At 42.4% G+C, this 22461-nt stretch overlaps 1 protein-coding gene across 1 annotated transcript in view; it reads right to left on the bottom strand.

The window, feature by feature from the left end:
• plagl2 (pleiomorphic adenoma gene-like 2) overlaps positions 1-15463 on the bottom strand; it is a 28049-nt gene extending 12586 nt beyond the window's left edge. Inside the window, exon 1 of the mRNA XM_071918737.2 lies at positions 15326-15463. The gene's annotated coding sequence lies outside the window, so the exon portion shown is untranslated. The remainder of the gene's footprint in view (positions 1-15325) is intronic.
• Positions 15464-22461: the final 6998 nt, after the last annotated feature.

Raw genomic sequence — 22461 nt, 5'->3', positions numbered from 1 at the left:
GAGAGAGAGACATCTGGGCAACACACATCCTTCCCTTAACGACGGTTCGGTTTTGATGGAGACTAATTAGAAAATTAACTGGCTCCACAAACAAAGACCGACAGGGCCGGGCGTCTCTCCCCTCCGCTAATTTGCGGGAAATACAACGGGGGGAGGGGGGGGGGGGGGGGGGGGGGGTGTTTAAGAAGACGAGCGCTTTGATGAATCTCTCTTACCAGCCTCCTATCGTCCACAGGTTTACTTACACTCATGAGGTGTGTGTGTGTGTGTGTGTAGGTGGAGCATGTAGGTGGCTTTAAGGGAGTCTTACTTTTTTTCTTTTCGTCACGGTTACTCTCAAAAAATGTCCATCTTAACAAGTTATGAGTCTTAAAATCTTATTTTCCTGAAAACAGGTGAAACATTCTACCAGTGGGGTGAGATAGTTCCACTTGTTTCCAATGCACTTTCACTTGTTCCAGGATTTGTATAGAAACAAATGATAGTGTCAAGTGTGAAATTGCTCCACTAGTATCAAGATAATGTCACTTGATTTGAGAAAATTCTTTGCATTGGCAGAATTTTTTCACTTGTTTTAAGGAAAACGACATTTTGCAATTCAAAACTGAGAAATGAGAGGTTTTTGCAGCGCATTCATTCATTAGGGAAGTTTTAGACGCAAATTATATAGCCTTCAGCCTTTTACCGTACGCAACAATACCAGGTTATATTTATGATGTTTATATACCATCTGTTAAAGCAACACATCATTTTCTTTATTGGTAAGCAGTAAAAACCTGCCAAGTCAGACCATTAGCACAGGATATACTGTTTGCTTGGCAGAGCTTTATCAAAATGTTGACACTAAACACATGGGCGGCATGACTGAGTGTAAGCGTGTGTGTGTGTGTGTGTGAGGGTGTGTGTGTGTGTGTGTGTGTGCCGAGGTGATTCTGGGGAAAGCCCTTCTGGCAGGGAGTCCTGGCCGTGACACGGAGCTCCACAGCAGCCGGAGAAGTGGGCACAGTGCCAGTGGGCGTCACGCCAATCTCTCTCTCTCTCTCTCTCTCTGTCTCACTCTCTCTCCTCCCCCCCGTCACGTTTAAAGAGCAGAGTATTTGCGGACGCTACAAACATGCATACATTTACAGCCGCTGGACTCCTCACTCACATATAAATCCGCTACTCTGTCCAAAATCAGCAAGTACACCTATTCTAATAAGCAACGTCTCTGTTCACCTGATCGAACTGACATGACACCTGAAAAATAGTTCATTACATAAATGTCATAAATCTAGGGGATCTTTGTTTGTGTCCATTCACTTAGTTCACAGGGTCAAAAAGTTACTTTCAAAATGTATTCAAACTGTATTCAATTACATTATCCAGGGAATAATTCTAACTGATTTCCATTTTAACAGCTCATTTATTCTGGTATTGAGACTTAAAATCAAAAAGGGGTGAGGTCATTTCACTTGTTTCCAACGCAAATCAACCTTTTTAACGAATTTTTCTTGAATGAAGTTGATACTAGTGGATGATCTGCCTTGTTCTGCCTTGTTTCAAGAAAATTTTCCAAACAGTTCAAACTGCATTGAACACAAGTGAAATTAACAGGGCAGATGTTTTCATGTGCTTTAATGAAAACAAGATTTCTAGACTCAATACTTGACTTAATGAATTGTATTTTTTGCAGATATTTTTTAATGCCTTTGACCCTTTCAATCATGTTTTTGAGAAATGATCTGTATTCTCACATGCTTTTTGTAATTTGATCACAGTTATTTTTTTTTTTTTATTTTTTATTTTTTTTTACAGTTGTATAGAATATTTGTCGAACCCAGATGCCATGTTTGGAATCTCATTGCTGAAATCCTGTCACTGTTACTCTGTTCCTCCACTACTGATGAAGTGTACCTTGCATATAAGAATATGTTGAAGCACTTTATGCATCTATTTAAGTCTGACTCTGGAGAGCCTGTTCCAACTTTATGGCAATGGGAATAATCAACAGGGTTTTACACCTATAAAAAGAACCATAGTGATGTCTGCTTTTTGTAACAACTTGGTATCATTGTTGATATCCCACATTTACAATAAAGGGTTTCTCTTAAATGGCACACTAAATTAATTCAGGCATAACAGTGGACAATCTGTATCTATGAGGAGACTAACACACACACACACACACACACACACACACTCACACAGTCATCATTTAGCTGCTGGTCTGAGCCAGGCCATCCAGCCGCTGGGACTCTCACACTTTTGTTTCCCCAGGCTGCCACTGGCTCTCTCTGATTCAGACGGGGTCAGCAACAAACAATCTCTAAGTTTGGCAACGTCAGCTCAGCTTAAAACAACAGGCATTGTTCCACGGGCTTTTGTTTACAGAAATCTACAGGTTTCAATAGACCCCACTGCCTTTTTCCCTTTTTTTCTCCTTTCCTTACCGCTTTCATTCTAGCGCTAATTTTCCTCTGTTTTGTTTTTTTGTTTTGCGTATGCCCCCCTCCCCCCCCCCCCCCCCCCCCTCCCTCATACTCCATTTTCCATTTGTATTTTTAAAGGATGTGCAGGGTAATGGGAGGGAAGGGGAGGCAAGAAGTGGGGTGGAGAGAGAGAGAGAGGGGGGGGGGGGGGGTCTAGAAAGGTAGAGAGTAGTAAAAATAACATTCTTGCATAAACAGGGCCTTGAAAAATGGGCAGTGGGCAGCTCGCATTCCTTGAATTTTTTTTGAAACTTGATCACGTTCCGAATCGGAGGCTGCAGGCAGCTCCTGGCAGATATGACAGCCGTGCGACAAGCAAACATGAGGGAAGGAGGGAGGGAGAGAGAGAGAGAAAGAGAGAGAGAGAGAGAGAGAGGAGAGAGAGAGGCAAGCTGGAGGGACCAGAGTGAAAGAGAAGAAAGAGTGAATGGGGGAAGACAACAGCAAAACAGCAGCCACTGATGTATTAGGGTGCATTTGAGTTCAGAATTGTGATGTGATTGAGTTTGTGCATTTGAGCAGCAGCGTGAGCATGATTCACCACTTGTAAACCCCTAAAAAACCCTCTAAAAAACCCTAAGTTCTTGCTGTAACAGAACTTATTCCCCTATGGAGAACTGACTGTTTACGTCGCTGGAATAACAGACCCATTAAAATTAGCTTCTGCGCTGAGGAGCGAGCTTTCCAGGCCTGAATGAGTCAAATTAAAGCAAACCTCAGTTGTTCAAACACACCTTAACCCGTTTCACCTTAACCCGTTGTTGCTCCGGAGCGACTCTCCTCTCCTCAGTGTCACAGCACACAGATGAGGCTTTGTGCTGAAGCGGAGCAGCACCTATTGGGTAACAGATCAGAGGTGGGCCGCTCCGTCTGGGACACTAAGGGGAGGGGAAGCTACACGACTGCAGCCAAGGTCTACTGTTCCTACAGGCAAAGCAACTGCAGGTATCTATTACTGGATTGCAGAACTCTATAAATCAATTACCACCCGTCAAAATGTCATTTTGACTCCACAAAATTCAATTATCACTTGTCTGAATTTGAATGTTCTGTAGATATCTCAATTTATCTTTTCTGACTTGTAGAAATATAATTAATTATGACTAGTGACCATGAGTGATTACATGTTACAGCAGCTTGTCATTTCAGTATGGCATTATGCATTATTTACTGCTATGATCACGCTATGCAACAAGAAGAACCTGCTGAAGAGACTATTCTGATGTTGTCCTGTCACTTCTGCCTCTCTGTATATTCTTTCTATTCAAATATGCTTCTGGATCCAGAATGAATGTCACCTGTTTCTTTGCATATGTATATGGTGAAATATGGCTGCTGTGATGTTTATACCTCTCATTTATCCTCTTTATTTGTTCTGGTGGATATCAAGACTTTTTTTCTGTACTTTGTCTCTCGTTTTGTTTTGTTTTGTGTCTCTTGATTCATGTTTATGCATGTTCATATCTAACAATTTGTACCAATACCTGATGAATCCCTTGTTTGTGAAATTTTTTCTCCAAAACTATTTGAATATTGCGTTTTTTCACAAACTTGCAAATCAAAACAGTTTTTTTTTTGCTAACCAAAGTATTGTACTTGTATTTGTTGCAATCCGTTACTACACAATCCTGAGAAATACATTTCATGGCACACAATTTTTCTTAGCAAGTCAGCAAAAGTGCATTGCATGAAAAAAAAAAAAAAAACTGAACATGCATGAAATATTTACGACCAAAAATGTAGTAACGGAAACTGAAACTAACAGAAGTTGAAAACTTAGTTCCTTTACGCCAGCGAGGGCAAACAAGCTCTCCAGAGTACAACAGTAGTTTTTATTCCCCAATATTACGATCTGATCTGTGCTACTCCTCCCTTCAAGATAAACGTACTAGTTAGTGCTGGTGGAGGGCGACCTTCAGGTGCAGCACATCTACCCAAAGAAATGAATATAAATTAGAGAAATGCGAACAGAAAGAAAGAAAGAAAGAAAGACAAGAAAGAAAGAGAGACAAGAAAGAAAGACAAGGGGGAGGGAGGAAGCAGGGGAAAGGGAATGGAGGGGGAGTCCCTGCAGAAAGAGCGTTGAGCTCAGGAGTTATTCATTAACACATTTTAACACAGCACTTTCCTCCTCCTTTCTTCCAGTCCCCAGAGATAAAAACACACACTCATTTGAATGACTGGGATGCCAGAGGGTGGTCTTCCACCTCATTACCTCTCCAACACTTTAAATGTGTGTGTTAGAAAGTGTGTGTGTGTATGTGTGCATGTGTGCGTGTGTGTGTGTGTGTGTGTGTGTGTGTAGGGAATGCAGGGAGCTCTGTTAGAAGCTCTGTCTTTCTCTGAGAAAGGTTTAGGTTTCAGATGGAGGGTGAAATAGTTAACAGATTGCCCGGCGTTCGTACCACAGCTCCTCACTACATGCCCGTCCTCGGCCCCTCTGCGCCTACTAACCCTCCCCATCACACTAAACCCAACCAATCACAGCTGTTCCTCGAGCTTTCGAATTCCCCCTGTAAACCACAACTAAACATAAGCTGAGAAGTCAGATCTATAGATATAAATGAGAAAAGCTGTGAAACAATTGATTGGGTTCTTGGTGGTCATGCTGCCATCTAGCTGAGAATGAAGGGAGATCAACCGGCCATCTTTATATCCTCAGAACAACAACCAAGCAGCAGGTGGACGGCTCTTCAAACCAAGCCTGAACAACTAAAAGATAACCAAATCACATCAGATTATCTCCTGTGGTAATCTGCTACTGTCAATGTTATTTGATGATCTAGAGGAAGAATCTTGTCTTGTTTTTACACACCTTATCAGTTTAGTGTGTAAAAGTACAGCATCAGGATGGGCGAAGCCACAAATACACACAAAAACAGATGAAGTGCACTATTGATCTGAATCATCTGAATCATCTCATAGACATTAACATAACCTCTATCACTTAATGCAAATCAGCAGAAAAAACTTAAGTTTGTGAATTTTCATGTCTACTGAGTTCAGTTTATGATTTTCTGGTCATTTTTCCTTTTTTTTTCAGCCTCAGAAGACACGAAATGTCTTTTTTGTCTGTTTTGTTTGTCTCTCTCTGTGTCACTGTGCTGTGTCCGGTGAGCAGTGGACGGACTCACTGAGCTGAGCGCACTTTCACTTTCACACACACACACACACACACACACACACACGCACACACACAGGCAGCACCCACGGAAAGTCACTCGCTGGCAAAATGAGACCATCCGACCAAACGGGCAGAGCAGAAGAGGAGGCCGATGCGACTGGATTGGCCAGTCCCACACATGGGGAGGGGGGAGGGGGGAGGGGGGGATGCAGAGGGGGAAGGGGTGGGGGTGGATGCAGGGAGGGCAGGGAGCGAGGCGGCGTCACGTGACCGAGTCCAGCAGAGAGCGTTATAATAGGCCCCCTCTCGGAGTAGAGAGGCAGAGGCTGGATGTGAACCAAAATCCCTCTACCACACACAGGCTGGCCATTGTTGGCTATTCACTGGACTCCATCTCGGGGCACTTTATCATTCAATTAGGACAGCTTTCACACCGCACACCACAGAAAAGAGGCCTTCAATCAAACTGAAAACTTCACACTGGCCCTGGAGGGGACGCAGAAAGGGGACTCGCAGTTGTCACCCCACTTTCATTTTTCCTACTTGTTGTTGTTGTCCGCCGAGACTTTGAGCGGAAAGAGAGAGGGAGAGACAGAGGAGAGAGAGTGAGAGAGAGAGAGAGAGAGATGTAGAAACGTGAGGAGAGAGAAGAGAGAGGAGGAAGTCCCTCTGAGTACCATTACATGTGTGGTACCACGTGTGTGTTTATGAAGTTGATGGAATGTATTTGAGTGGGTGAGGGGTTAAATTTGGTAAGTGGTAGTGGAGGGGGAGAGAGAGAGAGAGAGAGAGAGAGAAAGAGGGAGAGAGAGAGAGGAGGAGGAGGAGGAGGAGGGAGGAAATTCAAAGCTCCGAGAAAAGAATGGGCAAGAGAAGTATACTTGAAGGAAATAATGAGAAGGAGAAGTACGCTTGAGGAGAGAGGAGAGAAGGGGGAAAAGCAATGTGAGGGGAGAAGAGAGGGAGCTCAGCAACTGATCAAAACACGGCGTTAAGAGCGAGCCGGGAGGGAGAGAAAGGAGAAGAGGAGAAAGAAGTGAGCAGGTTGATAGATAAGTTAGAGAGGGAACAAAACCGGAGAAGTAGAAGCAAGCAGGTGATGCGGGAAAGAGAGCAAGAAGCGCCCTGGAGCATCCTGGAGTGAGTAAAGGCTGCTGATGCACGAGGCAATTTTTGGGGGGCAATGTACAGATGCAACGTTCCCAGCAACAGGCAACAAAGTGAGCCACCGGGTCAACAATCTAAACGTTTCCTGGCAACAACATATTCCCATCAGTTGCTCAAAGCATCGCCGTGTGTGTTCCTGCCTTAACTTTGCAAGGATGCCCTTTGCAAATTTTTGACATGGAGAGCTAAAGGTCAAAATGTAACATGGGTGTTGGGACATGGGCCAAAAAATACATGAATGGATATTAACTACTTAGAAACGTTAACCAGTGGGCATTAACGGCTGAAATCCTGATGAGTGATGATGATTAATATGTGTTGTAACAAGCAGGTTACGTGAAAATTTATGCTAAAAGTAGAGTGCGTTGGAATATCTCAAGTCATGTCCAGTTTAATTATATAGACTTTAATCACAGTTACAGTCTTAAAGGGCTTCACAAGTTAACGCTCATATTATCAAACAGTAACTGAAAATGACAAATGATAACGAAAACAAACGAAAACTAAAATATCATCACTCTCTGGACCAGTTGGAGGGCCAAAATGAATTTTCTTCACTTTGATGAGCCTTTTCTTACATCATCATAGGATCATGGCAGATATTAATGTTAATAATCCCAGCGTATTTGCATTTAGAGACTGAGACCTGCTCAATCAAGCTGCATCATGCAATTGTCTCGATTTGAACTGAAAGTTGAACACACACCTTTTGACGCAACTGATGTCCCAGCAGGTCGAAACGATCTGACGATGCTCTCTCTCTCTCTCTATTCTCACTTCACAGTTTGTTCCCAACAATCCATCTCAGTCACCAGCCAATCAATCAATCAGTTAATTTATTTCAAATTCCCTCTTACACTTCTTGAACATAGTGATAGGCTGAGGGGATCATTTTGCATTTCGCTGCCCATCTCCCTACTGCATCTCGATCCCCTTCAGTTCTGAGCTGCGGAGAAGTTTCTTTTGTCTACCAAGGGAGTTGGAGGTTTTCCTTGGCATTATTTTTTGAGTAGGGGATTGCTGAGCAGGGCGGGGTGGTGGAGGGGTTATTAAAAATCACTTCAGAGGAAGGAAGAGGGGATGTGTCATCAGACACTGTGGCTACATTCTGCCTTCTCTTGCCTTTCTCTCCACTCTCTCCCTTCTTGCTCTCTCTTTGGTATGAGTCAGGAGCAGCGCAATCGCCTGTCACTACTACTATAGCTGTGTGTGTGTGTGTGTGTGTGTGTGTGTGTGTGTGTGTGTGTGTGTGTGTGTGAGTCAGGAGTTGCTCCCGCTTCTCTCTCTCTCTCTCTCTCTCTCTCCATACAGATCAGGTTTCTTCACATTCGCTGACTCACAAATCGGCATCTCCAGACTGGGCTGGACGGATCGGGTCCATATTCAACCCATTACTGAGCCGGTAAAACACACATAACTCTCTGCTGAGTCAGAGGCTTATCTCAACAACACTTTGACATGCATCCACCGTCCTTTCTCTGCATGTGTGCACTAGCGTGTCTCGTACTGGTGCATTCCTCTACTGATGTGTATGATACCAGTGGACCACGCGACTTCCACTTGGGCTCCCATCTGAACGGATCATCTAATAAGAATCTGAGCAGGAATGCTGCTGATCCACAATCCATTTTATCTTTCAAATCGAGGCTGGGTTTAGCTAAGGACTCTTTACTAGTTTCGGTAAATCTCTTCCTTACCCGCAAGAGAGAAATTGTGATAACACTGGCGCTTGATGGTCAGAAAAATTAACTGACTCTGGACACTGAGACACTTTTGTAATTATAGGAAGGGAATGATAAGGCTTAGATTAGTTACAAAAGCTAGATAGTTGAGGCAACCTCTGCCCTATTTCACAAATGCATCTTTGAGCGTTTGTCTACTGTTAGGTAGATAAGATGATGCTTTGGGAAAACCCAGTCCTTGTCCTTGATCAGAACCCTCCATCATTAGAAGCAGGGTCTGAAATTACCACCTGCCAAGCGCCCAATGCCAAGTCAAATTTATCTTTGGTAGACAAATTTTCTGAGACAATAAAATTTCAATGCCTCAGTTCTATACAGTCTTTGGTGTTTGCCTGTTCTCAAACTTTGTCCCTGCTGACCAACACCAATTTTTGCTTTGATAATTTTTCGAAAAAATTCTCTTGGTGGTGGAGCAACAGTGCAGCAGCAGTGAGCCTTGGTTGAGTCAAGGTGGCTCACAGGTCAAGAGCTGATGTCCTGTTTCTGTGGTGTGAAGCAGCTCAGTGAGCAAGACGCTGCTCCATCATGCATGCAACACATGCAGTTAAAGGGACTCATACATGCTACATCTGTAATAGCCATGAAGAAGAGGGTATCGTTGGTAAGTGAAGGTATGTCCTGTCTTTTTTCTGACCATTCAATACAGCACGATGACAGGCCACCAGCGGAGGAGCTCCTGTTTCACTTGGTGGGTCTGCGGATACCCGACCAGTTGACCCATTACCACTCCACTCCACTTCTTAAAGGGCTCATGTAAATTCAACCGGCCAAACTCTGATATTCTGCCTCAGTGCTCCTACACATTCTCCATTTCAAAATTAATGATTTCAATTTCCCGACCTGGACCTGACTGGATTTCAAGGTTTTCGTTTGTTGAGTAATGATGCATGTTGATAGCGGCAAATACAAACAACATATCCCAATATGGGAAGTGGCAGTGGGTCTGCAGCTACATTAAATGTGGAATCATAGGTGTATAAGGAATGAATAATTATATTTGTCCTTACTTTTCTGGACCTTTTGTGCAATTCCCATTGTTTTCTAGATCTGGACATGATCAAATTAACTTTACTTTAATTAATTAATTAATTAATTAATTAATTAATTTACTTTACTTTCTGTAAATGATTCCTCCTTTACATGTATTCTCATAACTTTATGATTGAGGACAGTACATCCTAGTGGCTCAGTGGGCTAAGGTGCATACTTGCAACGTGTCATTGAATCTAGCCCGTAGCCTTTAAAAAAAACACAGAAATGCTGTAAAAATCATCTAATAATTGTCCCTCTACTCCGTTTCTCTTTCCTTCTTGTGTTTTCTTCCAGCAGTGAATCTCAGTCCAAACTGGAACCCAAAAGTTACTTAATCTCAGGTGGATCATCACAATTTGGGACCGACACAATCAGACTTTCCTCTGTTCCCAAGTCAGTCAGTGTCCGAGGTTAAGTGCGAGTCCATCAGCGTCTGAGAGACGACCCCCTAAAACCAACGTTGTGTTTACTGCACAGAGAGAAAAGCCTATTAATAAATCTGTTGCAGACAGCCTGGCGGAAGTGGCCTGGGGGGTGTAAACCCAGTCTGGGAGAGAGGGATGGATGAAGGGCAAAACAGAGCGGGACGGATGGACAGAGGGAGGGAGAGAAAGCGACGAAGAGAAAGAGAGAAGAAAAGGGAAAGAGGGAAGGAGAAAGAAATTAAGAGACAGGGATGGGGAGAAAGGAGGGAGGGGAGTGAAAGGAGGGAGACGGAGGGTGTGTGTGTGTTGTGTGGTGTAAACCATGGGTGCTGGTTGATGGATGGATCTAGGTTCTGAAAAGCCACAGCTGCCCCGCTCTTCCTAGAAAAAGATCCACAAGGAAAAGTGGCAGTATGTGGTTCAAGCATCTAGCATCCTCTTACTATTTCTGACCCGCATACTGCAGGACCCATCAGAATGTGCGCTGGTCCAAAACGCGTCCGCATGTACGTGAGTAAATGAGAGCATGTGTGCCTGTATCATTATGTTTGTGCCTATACATGTAACAAATGAAAATGTGAAGTGTTTTTTTTAAACTTTAATTAGCCTTGTAAATGTTTGTGTGTGTGGGTGTGGGTGTGTGTGTGTATGTGCACTGCGCACACGTATGTTATGCATGTCTGTTTTCAATCAGTCCATTACATAGTAAAGCATCATTCTTCTCTCTGTCACGGCTGCCAACGATAGTAAATGTACAGAACGTTGCATTTACTATAAAGAAGGTAAAGGGTATTTTTTCTTCGTTTTTTTTCTTTTGCACCCATTACACTTTATCCCAAATAAACGCCTGTTAATGTGACTTGAAAGCAATTTCGATGGGAAAAGCTTTTCAGTATCGCGAGAGGTTCACTGGAGCTCGTTTTTTAGAAACCTTACAAACTTGGAAATCAAAAAACAGAAGCAGTGATCAACTTTCATTTAAAAGTTGAAGACGAAGGAACTGCGTTGCCTTTCATTTTCAGCGTCCCTCTATACAGTTTGAGCCATTCACAGTTTGAGTTCACAGAATCTTAAGCGACACATAAAAGACTATTAATAAACCTGAGACCGTGCTTCAACAGAGCTTTGACCACACTTCAGTGTAAAATCAACGTCGGTCTATTTTTCAGTCTTAAACTCAGGTACAATCTATGCGTGACTCATTCAAACATTGAAACTGTTGCAAACAGCTTTAAATCAAAATCTAAGACCTAAGAAAAACTAAGGAAACATCACTAAAAGACTTCACTCTTCGTTCGATACATCTCACTGATCATCTTTCTGTTTTTACTGATAGCTTCACTCGTCCCATCAACACCACCGGCTCTGTGGGAATGACGAATCGCTACTTAGGGTGTGCTGATTGTTGCCCCTGGGCGATGTGTTGTGTGATCCAGAGAGATGGCTATCGCCGCTCAGCGGTTCAGCAGAGCTGCAAATGTGGAGGGAGTGACACCAGACCTACGAATTTGACTGCGATCTGTATCTTCCTCTCTCGCTCTTTCACTCTTTCCAGCACAGACTTATTTCCAGCATCTCTCTCTCTCTCTCTCTCTCTCTCTACCTCTCTCTACCCTCACCCTAACCTCCACCCCCTCCACCCATTCCATTGGACTGACCAGAACGACCACATAGTACGACCAGTCAGCCCCGGCTACTGTGTGCGAAACCTTGCATAACGCAAATAAATACATCTTCCCCCGCTCATCTGAGCAATACTCACACACGACACTGCACACATATGCACGCAAACACGCGAACGCACACGTACGTACACAACAAAACGCAAATACACAAACTGCACCCTTGCAAACACAAACACAAACACACACACACACACACACACACACACACACACACAATCTTTGCCCCATATTCCGTTCCAGTTCTCAGGCTCTCGGCTCGCCCGGGTTTTTTCTCCCCGCTGTCCCGAGAAAATAACAAATAGAACAATCTTCTTGCCGCCCTCCAAGCGAACAACATCCATTCTAGCATGAACCCGGTGTCCCTTGTTCCCTCTGCACCTCCTCCCCCTCACCCCACCCCACCCCTCCCTCTGGAAGGTGAAGAAGTACAAAGAATGGGATCAGAGCTTTTCCGATTCTTCCCTGGTTATTAACTACCATTTGTCCCCTCAGAGGGCTGTCCTTCCCATTAACCCAACTGATGCTCTTTTCTCATGGAAATCAGCCTGCTGTTGCTGCCGCCGCCACCGCCGCCTCTGCTGCTGCCACTGCTGCCGCCGCTGCTGCTGCTGCCCGCAGAGGTGCAAGGAATTGTGGGGGAATTTTCATTGGAGAAGACCTCCCTCCAGCACACAAACAGCGCTTAAGCTCTCTCTCTCTCTCTCTCTCTTTCTCTCTCTGTCACACACACACACGCACACACACATCACAATCTCTCACAACACATCTCACGAGCTCTGCCTCATTCACACCCACATGTACCCGCGCTGGCACACACACACACACACACACACACACACATATCAAAGCACACATAGACATATCACAAACACGCATGTGTGTGAGCTCTCACAGGCAAACACATTCGTTCAATCACAAAGGCAAACATGAAACGTGCTGCCTCCCAACCGCAGGGGCATGGAAGTAATGTGATGCAACGCATAGAAGTTAATGAGAAGAAGCTGGCCCAGTGGACCGGGCTGAAAATATGTTTTGGAGAGGAGACCAACTGAAAATGCTCGTGCACAAAAACAAAACCAATAATCAGGTGTTTATGGCTCTGAAAAAACAAACTTCTAAGTAGGTGATTCTAATTCTGTAGGTAATCAAACAGATTAATAAAAAACGAGAAAGCTAACAGTTTGAAAGTTAATTCTTTGGTTGTTTAAAGTACTAAATAAAGTGCTTAAAACTTTTTGATGAAATGTTAAACTTTAAAAAAATAGATATATATGTATGCTCTAAAATGTTTAAAAGTTTAACAGAACTATTTTTTTAACCAGTGAGGGTAACTCAAGGACATGCAGTTAATTTCTGAACAAGTTCTGACAGTTCATAAATTCAGCTTTCATCTCTGATAGTTTGATAAGATTCTATAGCTGTGAAGTGAACAAGATACAGTGTGCACGTCTAGTATCATGGTAGCATCCTCATTCAGTGTCTAAAAGCAGGTGCACCGGCGGCAGGATAACAGCCTCGATTAATGTTGCAAGAAACCTCCTGAGGAAATTAAACCTTTTAACGTCGGCGGAGGGATTCCGGTGCTAACAGCGTTGTTATAGTGAGCCAGGAGCAAACATCAACACATGGGTCTCGACTTGCACAGCAACTGTCAGTAACAAAGGCATTGTCTCGTGACGAACTCACTTCCATTTCCTTATTATGTGGCTGGAGGCCTTGATAGAACACGCTTGTCTCAGACCTGCTGCAACAATAAATATCTGCAGGTCGCCTCCAGCCATGAAGTGGAGGGAAAATCCACCTAAACTCACTTCACCCACCTTTTTAATTAGCAGCAGAGTTTAACCATGTTTTCAAGGCTGACATCAATCTTTAGGAGGTAAATTCATAATATCTACCAGAGTAATTAGTATCATTTTAATGCAAGTCGAATAAGAATATAAATTAAATGCCTTTCTGGAAATATAATTGTGTTTTGTTCATATTGGTGGTTGTTTTCTTTATGATGATCACTGACTGGAGGTCATAGTTTAACCTCTTTTATTTACTGATTGATATTTGATATTTGATTGCCTCTTCTTACAGCACAAATTATCAGTGTTTAGGCTGTATATCTCTTTATAGAGCAGGTAAAGGCGTTCAACCCCAGGCAGAAAGTCAATGCATGACTTGTTTTTGTTTACTACTCATGTGATCAGTTGAAGTCTTGCACTTACTATCACATGTAATCATCTCACAAAATTATTGTTTATGGAATGACAATGATGTTGATGATGATGTTGATCATGATGATGATGAACAATCTTAAGCAGGAGAATATTTCTGGCAGAAGAAGCCTGTTAGGCCGCTGCAGGTACAGTCTGTGTAGATCTACTTGTCTAACTCCACTACGACCACAGGATGTCTGCTTTTAGCTGGTATAATGACAAACACCTAAACAACAACAACAATGCAAGCTCCCTCAACTCAAAAAAGAACTAAAGTAATCCTGTAATAAATTGTAGAATGATATATCAGAATACATGAAACTATAACACCCTAATATCATGGGAATATAGCATAGGAGTTAAAAAAAATATATCATAATGTACAGTAAAAACACTATAAACTCATTACTGAGCACCAAAAACACACTATAAGTGCCTATAGGAGTAGTCATTTTCCTTCAATTTATTGTCAGCTGCAGAATGCTACATATTTGTTCCTTCAGCAACAGTTTGATTTATTTTCCACCCTCCCAATTGACAAAAACATGTGTTGAACGTACAGGCCTACAGCAGAGCCACATATCAATAACAAGTGCATAAATTGAACCCCCACATTTTGACCCAACCCCCCCTCCTTTAGGGTCTTGGTTGTTATTTACCCGCTTCCAAGGCAAAGGACTTTCTCTCTCGCACTCTCTCTCACACACACACACACACTCACACACACACACGCACGCACAAGGCAAGAGACACAAAACATCCGATCAGCGACAAACATGACATAAGCCATTACTGTGTAGATAACCTAGCGGAGGGGCCAAACACACATACAGTGTGTTACAATGGCTTCATTTGCTTTATGAGGCGCCTGGAAACCAATCAAGCAACAGCCTCGGTAAATAATCTAACTGTGTGATGCGGACATGTAACAGCTTCCACAACATAACAACTTTTAGCTGAGTTTTCTCCTCCCGTAAACACACACCACGGGACGTTCCCTCTATCTCCCTCTCCTCTGCACTGGCATGCTCCACATGATAAATATTCGGAAATTGCTTAAAATTCGCCAATTCGCCGAATACTTGCAAAGAACATCAAACATCAACAGCGAGGGGCCGCTCGACAAAGTGCACCGTGTTTTACAACTTCACAGATTCACATTCGCAGCGTATTTATCGACAAAAAGCTTCGAGAGAGAGAGAGAGAGAGAGAGGAGGCGATCGCGTAATTAAAAATTAAATACCCAGATGCTTGCACGCTTCCACAAAAATGAGCAAAATTACGCGAAGTCCGATCGCGGCGTAATAACAACACATTCATAACATTTCGACTCTCGCGCACGTCGATCTGTCAGTCACCGTGCGATAGAGCCGATATAAAGGGCAGAATCTTATTTGAAAAACACACATGCACACATCAGGACGTGCAGCCACATTATGAGGTCTTACAGAAAAAACGAGCAGTTTACCCACCAAAAAGTTTCCAGCACCGCATTAGTCAATTTCACATGGAGCCCCGGTAACCTTCCATCACGGACCGGACGACAAACCCACCGTGGGAGAGCCCACGACACCGTTCCCCGGCCTTTTCTCCCCGCGATCTGTTGTTTTAATATTTTTTTACAATTTTTTTTCAATAATTTTTCTATATTCGGGGCCTGAGAGTGTGTCTGGCTCTCCTCAGGCTGCAGCGGAGTTATGGGGCGGTAAGCATTGTGGGAGTGTGACGTCAGGCCACTTTCACAAACTTTTTTTTTTTTTTTTTTTTTTTTTTTTTTCTAACCAGGGACAGCTTACTGGTTTTTCACCAGCCTCCAGCCAGTCCACATGCAATTGATTCAATTCATACACCTGCACTCCTGCAAATATATGCTGTAAATAACATAAAAAAGTAAAGATCTTATATTTTAATAATTCATAATGTTACCTATAATTGAGTCAAGGCTTGACATAATAGCATCTAAAATGTGAAAATATTTCATAATGTTGCCTACGTTTACAGTCAAAGCTTAACACAGTAGCATCTGAAAATATTTCATAATGTCATAATGTTCATAATAGCCTAATTAGAGCCAAGGCTTAAGAAACTAGCATCTAATAAATATGCAATGATCTGAATCCAAAAAAAAAAGAAAAAAAAATCAAATCTTATCATTGTGTTCATGTTGACTTTGAATGGATTAACTTCATTTGCTTTTCTTGTTTATAGCCTGTGTTCATATCTTTTGCTGAAAGAGAAAATGGATCTAGTTTGGTAAGATTACATTATTAGCATATAAAAATAATAATGAAATATTGTTATTATTTCTTCTAATTATTTTGATAGTATCTAACTGTTGATTTGAATAAAACTGTACAAGAAAAACTCCTTCTCAGGACCAGAATCAAAGACTGCACATATTGTTTTTTGAATGACTGTGATATCTCTCCAACTTTAAATACAACTATTTTTTTCCCCTTTTTTTGATCGAAAAAATGCGAGGCAAAACTCTGTGATCATTTGTAACAGCAGATTTACATAATCCGATTTTTCTGAGATTTACAGACATTAAAGCATTGTGTTTTCTTAATAGTTCTGTACATAGACTGCAGGGCAATCTCTTAATTTAAAAAAGTGATAAATAGCGACTGAAGCAATAGACCTAATAAATTATTCTAAATGAAGATATGGGAAATCCCAGCACAAATCGCTTCAAAACCTTCATGTCTAAACAACAGCAAGGCGACATGCAAACCATAAATCACACAAGATAAAACAAGGATTTCAGACATGCATTTCACAGTTTCTAAATGATTATTATTATTTATTGCCATTATTACAAAAGCGTCAACAAGTGACAATAGAGAGGAGGATGAGAAAGAGGAGGAGGAGGAAGAGGAGGAAGAGGAGCCCAGGAATGTGGACGGTCACCCCGGGTCCCCCCACGTGTTAAGGCTCCCGGTGGTGGTCCCGTTTCACCACCTTGTGTTTTTTTTTTTTTTTTTTTTATGGTGGGGGTGGGGGGGTGAAAGAATTACTTCCAGGGCACATCAACTCGTTTCCTCATCACCCCAACCCCCAACCCTCCTCCCCGTCCAGCCACCCCACCAGCCCCGCGGGGTGAATGTGTTTGTGCAGAGAGTCACAGAGAGAGTGATGGGGGGTGGGGGAGCAAGAGTCTTCAATAATGCTGCCTTCAGGTGCCGCTCGTCAGCTCCTACTTCCGAATATTACAAGGCGTAAATACGATTTTTCGGTGCGTTCGAGTGCTTTTGGTGGGAAATAATAATACTGATAATCATAATAATAATTTTAGAAATCAAGCGACACTTGATGCTGCAGCGGCAGGATGCAGCAGGGAAAATGCGTCTCAGATGTGTATTTCATGTTTCAATTAATTTATTAGCCAAATGTTGTTGGCTGTACATCATATTTAATCAATTGTTCTCGCGGTTGACATACTCTCTGACTCCTAAATATCGCGGGAACTCTGATATAATATAAAACTATAACTTTCCCAGTCGTATTTACCACTTTGTTGGGTCGTTCATATGCGCTCAACTCGTGATTACGACATTTCCGACAGCGCGTGAAGGCAGCAAAAGCCTATCGGCGTGTTCAATACAGAGGAGCGGGGGGAGAAAACGCCTGTTGTTGAGGGGGAAATGCCTCCAAACCACAATAGGCTTACCTGTTGCTGCAGTGTTGTGAACTGATAAGTCTGCCTGTGGAAATGATAGAGAGGCTTGATGTGAAGAATGGTGTGTGAAAATGCAGATGCAGTGTGAGGAGAGCTTTCACTTGGGACTTAAATCCACAGGTATTATTTTGAACCCCCAATGGTCGGACTTTTGTTTTTATCTGAAGAGGAAAGTGGAGTCGCAGTCCTGTTAACTCCAACATAATTGGGAAAAATAAGAGTATCCAAAAGAAATGAGGAGACTTTTGAGTTTGCTGCAGTGTTGAAGCTGTTATAAAAAATCATGTAGGCCATATATTGTCATAGTAAGTTAATGTTAAGACAAGGGCAATGTTTAAACTTTTGATCTATGAATTGCATTTTTAAAAGCCAAGTAATTATTTCTTTCTTAAAGTAGCCTAGAGATTTATTTTTGAAAGCAACCCTTGTGGAAATAATCATCATAATAATAATTTAGCACTGAACACACAGAAAATTGGGTAATTTAGGCTGTTTTCTCACAAGATTAATTGTTTGTTTTCAAATATTTTCATAAAAAATGTTGCTCATTAAAAGTACTGTCTTATTCAGCAAAATTAGTTTTGAGCTTTCATATTTTTATATATAGTATCTCTCTATAGTATCTATATAGTAACTCTTAAGGAAAATCTTAATTAAAGTTATAGCCTATATCAAGTTTTTAAATCTTTTTATTATTAAGACAATTGATTCAGAAATATTTGGACTGACTTGAAAGTTTGGGCTACCTAGTTTTTTACCTAGTGCTAATGTTTTTAAAATGATTTTTTAGTAAGATGCCATTTAAAAACACATACATCTCATTAAATATCCTCTATCCACTCAACATAAAAAAGATTATTAGACTTTATATATTCATGGAAAATATTCTAAAACATGAAAAACTCTCATATATGTGTTTAGATTGTTGCATTCATTTTGATTGCATCTTGTAAAAGAATGAGGCCTACTGTTTATCTTTTTAAATAATTAGACAATAGAACCAACTTATTTGTCAACTTTTAATCTTTTTTATAATCCTATTCTAATAATCCTACTCTTTATGTTTTTCAAAAGTGAACATAGTTGAACTCTTCCCACCAATAATACTGTGATATCATAAACTGGCTGTAAAGACAAGCAAATGAACAATTTCCAACTATTCTAATCTTATATAAAAAGGCGATGTGATTAATCAGCTCACAATAAATGAACAAACTTAGAGAATGTGAAAAGAAAGAGAAGGCAGCTGTCTGACACGCTTCAATGAAGCCATTTGGGACAGGGAGTGGGAATGTGGTACAGGAGGTAATGGATATGTCTGTTACATATCACATAGTGGGGCTGCAGCTAAGCTTTTATATTAGTCCAATAATAAAATGACTGCTAATATGAAAACAGAACCTACTCAGGTCAATCCACTCAGTGTGACAAAGCAAGGTTTGACTGCAGCTTGTTAATACAAACCGGTGTTGTAATGTTACAGTGTTATTACTAGATATATGAATGTTATATTTTGGTGATCAGAATGGCTATAGTGTTGTGTTAAGCACGTAAAAATGGGATGTTTGCATGAGTTCTAATAGGCAATATCAACTCTTTAACCCATTAATGTAGTTTGATGCACATTCCCCCCCTAAGTCAAACTGTTTGTGCTACTTCCCCATGCAATTTCTCATCTGAGGATGCTGTAGACCAAATACAAAGTGGACAAGAATAAATGATAGAGTAACAGAAGGGTGAAGATGGATGAGGTAAAGAGATTTCCCAGCATAAATAGGGAGACTTCTTTCATTATGGCATTGTTTGTTTATTTGGATTACGATGTGGTTGGGGCCGCATTCAGGTTGATTGCAGTTGAGTGGTGGTCTGTTATTTAGAGCTGCGGAGTGATTTTTAACTATCTCATGAAACGCCACATCATGCTGTGGCACCCACTTCCTCTCCTCCTCACCCTGATCCCTCTCTGTCCTTCTCTCTCTCTCTCTCTCTCTCTCCCTCTCTCTCCCTCTCTCTCTCTCTCTCTCTCTCTCTCTCCAGCAACATCTAAGAAACCCCTCACATCCATAAACCACCCTGCAAGCAAAGCACAACAGCAGAGGCTGATTCCAAGCCGGGCCACTCCCTCCTGCATGTCTCTGGCTACCACACACCTAATCAGTCCTGATTAGATGTACTGTAGGGGGCGAGGAAGCCAGCATTTCAGACGGAATGATGACAGGAGAGAAGAAAGCGATGGGCTCCCTTAAATAAAGCCTTCATCAGGCATTGAGCAGAAACATCTGCGTCTGTTTACGGCGGTTGGGTATAACGGTAGTCGAATCTCCAACAGTTCCTGCAGTGTCATCCCAATTTACCTCTTTTCTTTTTTGCGCCCCTCTGCTTCGGAGCTCTCGTTTTAACACCACCGGCCCTATAAACACACACGTGTACACACAGGCCTGCACGCAAACACACACACACACACACAGAGGCAAACACACTCATCAGAGTCTGGCGAGCACTTCCATCCTCGGCCACCCCATCTACACAAACCCAAGAGATCCAAAAGCAGCATCGGTGAACACAATGGCAATTAGTAAAGGGGACAATTTGTTCACATCTGGAGTGTATTTCCTCTCCACCAGAATACCCAGCAATCCCTTCTTTCAGGGTCCACGGTGCCAGAGCGGTGGGAAATGACTATGTGTTTTTTTTATGTGTTTTGTTTAAAACAGATGGGCGGTTTACATTAGCGGAGACGGGTGATAAACAGCTTAGGAAGGCCGGAGAAACCGCCGGGACACAAAGAGAGACATCACCCGTCCCGTCCAGCACACAGGCTCGGCTTTGGCACCCACGCCTGCCTGTTGCATTTTGCCCCGCGCTACACTGATGGGAGATTTTCTCTATGGTTTTGTTTCGGGCCAGCGTTTCTTTAATTATAGTTTCGGGAGTAAAAATGGGATGTGTGCCTGTTTCTCGGTCAGCACCCACATATCAAGAGGGCTAGTATGTTTTAATGAGCCTGGCTCCCAGGGCGAGACTAAATTTATTCAGTTTGGGTCCTGCTGAAAAGGCTTAAGAACCCCAAGTTTAGCCAGGTTATTTGGGTGTAATTTAATCACTGGTTTCCTACAGAACAATGGTGCCATGTTAGGGAATCACAACAACAGCTAACATGCAAATAGGTGAGGATTAAAGGGAAGCATTAACATAGTTTAAAATGCACCTCTTACACCATTGGAATCAAACTGGAATATTGCCCAAAACTCAAAAGTGAGACAGCATGCCAATAGCGCTTAAGATGATGTAAAAAAAAGTTTAAAGTTGCATTGAATGATAGCTTGTAATCCCATCCTGCGGCTGCAGTCATGACGTAACTGGGAGCGTCTGCTGTGTGATAACGCCTGGGTAGAGCAGAGTCAGAGGTAGAGAGCTCTATCTCAGCTGGGACTGGGCTTTTTTGGAAGAGGTGGGGGTATCAGGTCACAGACAGTCGGCACCAGCGGCCTGCGGCGGCTTGATAAGGTGGATGGGTGGAACCTGGAGTTGCCCGTCCGGCTACACACACATCCACGTCACCAAGTCCTGCCGCTGCCAAGGGGGGATCCTGGCTGAACATCAACATAGGCGCGTTGGGAACATCATTTTGGTGGAGTTTCAGTTTTGTTTAGAGCCAAATGGAGTTTTGGTATCTGTTTTACTTGTGCTTGTTTCCAGTGAAGTGGTAGTAAATAAAAAAGTGAGTAAACCATCACCTCCTTTTAGTGATCATCGTAAGGCAAACAGCCACCAATGCATACAAAATAATTATATTTTCAGAGAAGCATTCATTTATATTTTTACCTTAAAAGACCCTATCTTCATATAACTTACATCAGTCTAATATTACATACTATGATATAGGCTATGAGTATATGTCAGCGATTTATGTCAGCCTTAAAAGGTGGATGAAGTGTATTCCACAAATAAAAAGGTGGGTAAACTGAGTTAAGGCAGGTTTACTAAACTATATCCCTGCTTGTCTGTTGGTAAATGTATGTACTGCTTATGTGAAATCACACCTCACAGGCACTAGACACAGCCTCCAGCTGAATTGAAAGCAAGGCTGTCAGTAACAACAGTGAAAGGTCAACAGGAGGCGGGATGTTTGAGGTCGACTGCCTTACTTCCCTCCTCTGAAAGGCCACAAGCAGAGTGTTTCAGGTCTGCTATTACGCATCGGCAGAGAGCTGGAAAGAGACAAAGGTAGAGAGAGAGAGAGAGAAACAAGCGGGGGAACGTACATAGACGTTAAATGATCCTCCAACATCAAGCTCTCCCCCTCCTTTAAGTAGTGCTGTGTCTTCAGAGAACTTATAGATCCATCATGGAGAAAAAAAGGAAATGAGAAAGCTAGTTAGAGCATAGGACACTGAGTCAGAGACGTACAGGAACATGTACAGTCCTGTCCCACTCTTTAACAACAACCGCTCCTGCTTTAATGAAGGTTAATGACATTACTTACTGCCATTACTAAGTCTCTCCTTATCTGAATTAAGTTACTAAGTTGCTCCTTATCTGAACATAAAATATTGGAGGGAGTTTATTGAGAAAAAGTGAGGCATATACACTTTCACATTTCAAGTCACTCGGCTGTTGATCCATGCGAGCGGTTCACCTGAAGGAAGTCTCTCTCTCTCTCTCTCTCTCTCTCTCTCTCGCTCTCTCTCTCTCATACTCGGGGCTGTGAGTTTGCGGCTCTTTGCATTGTTATCGTCGCTGTCATCTCCAACAATGAAAAACAGTGTGTGTTCAAGGCGTGGGGGAGGAGCAGACACACAGAACGACACAGGAAAAGAGGGAAAGAGCAGCCAGCTGTCGAGCATCAGAGAAAAGAAAAACGAGAATGATTGAATAGAAAGAGAGAATACGTTAGATGGGGTTGGCTGAGCTGGAGGATGTGTGGAC

This window comes from Centroberyx gerrardi, chromosome 14 (genome assembly GCF_048128805.1).
Source record: "Centroberyx gerrardi isolate f3 chromosome 14, fCenGer3.hap1.cur.20231027, whole genome shotgun sequence".
Classification (NCBI taxonomy): domain Eukaryota; kingdom Metazoa; phylum Chordata; class Actinopteri; order Beryciformes; family Berycidae; genus Centroberyx; species Centroberyx gerrardi.
The sequence above is the reverse complement of the archived record's forward strand: the minus strand, read 5'-3'. Positions and strand labels throughout refer to the sequence as shown.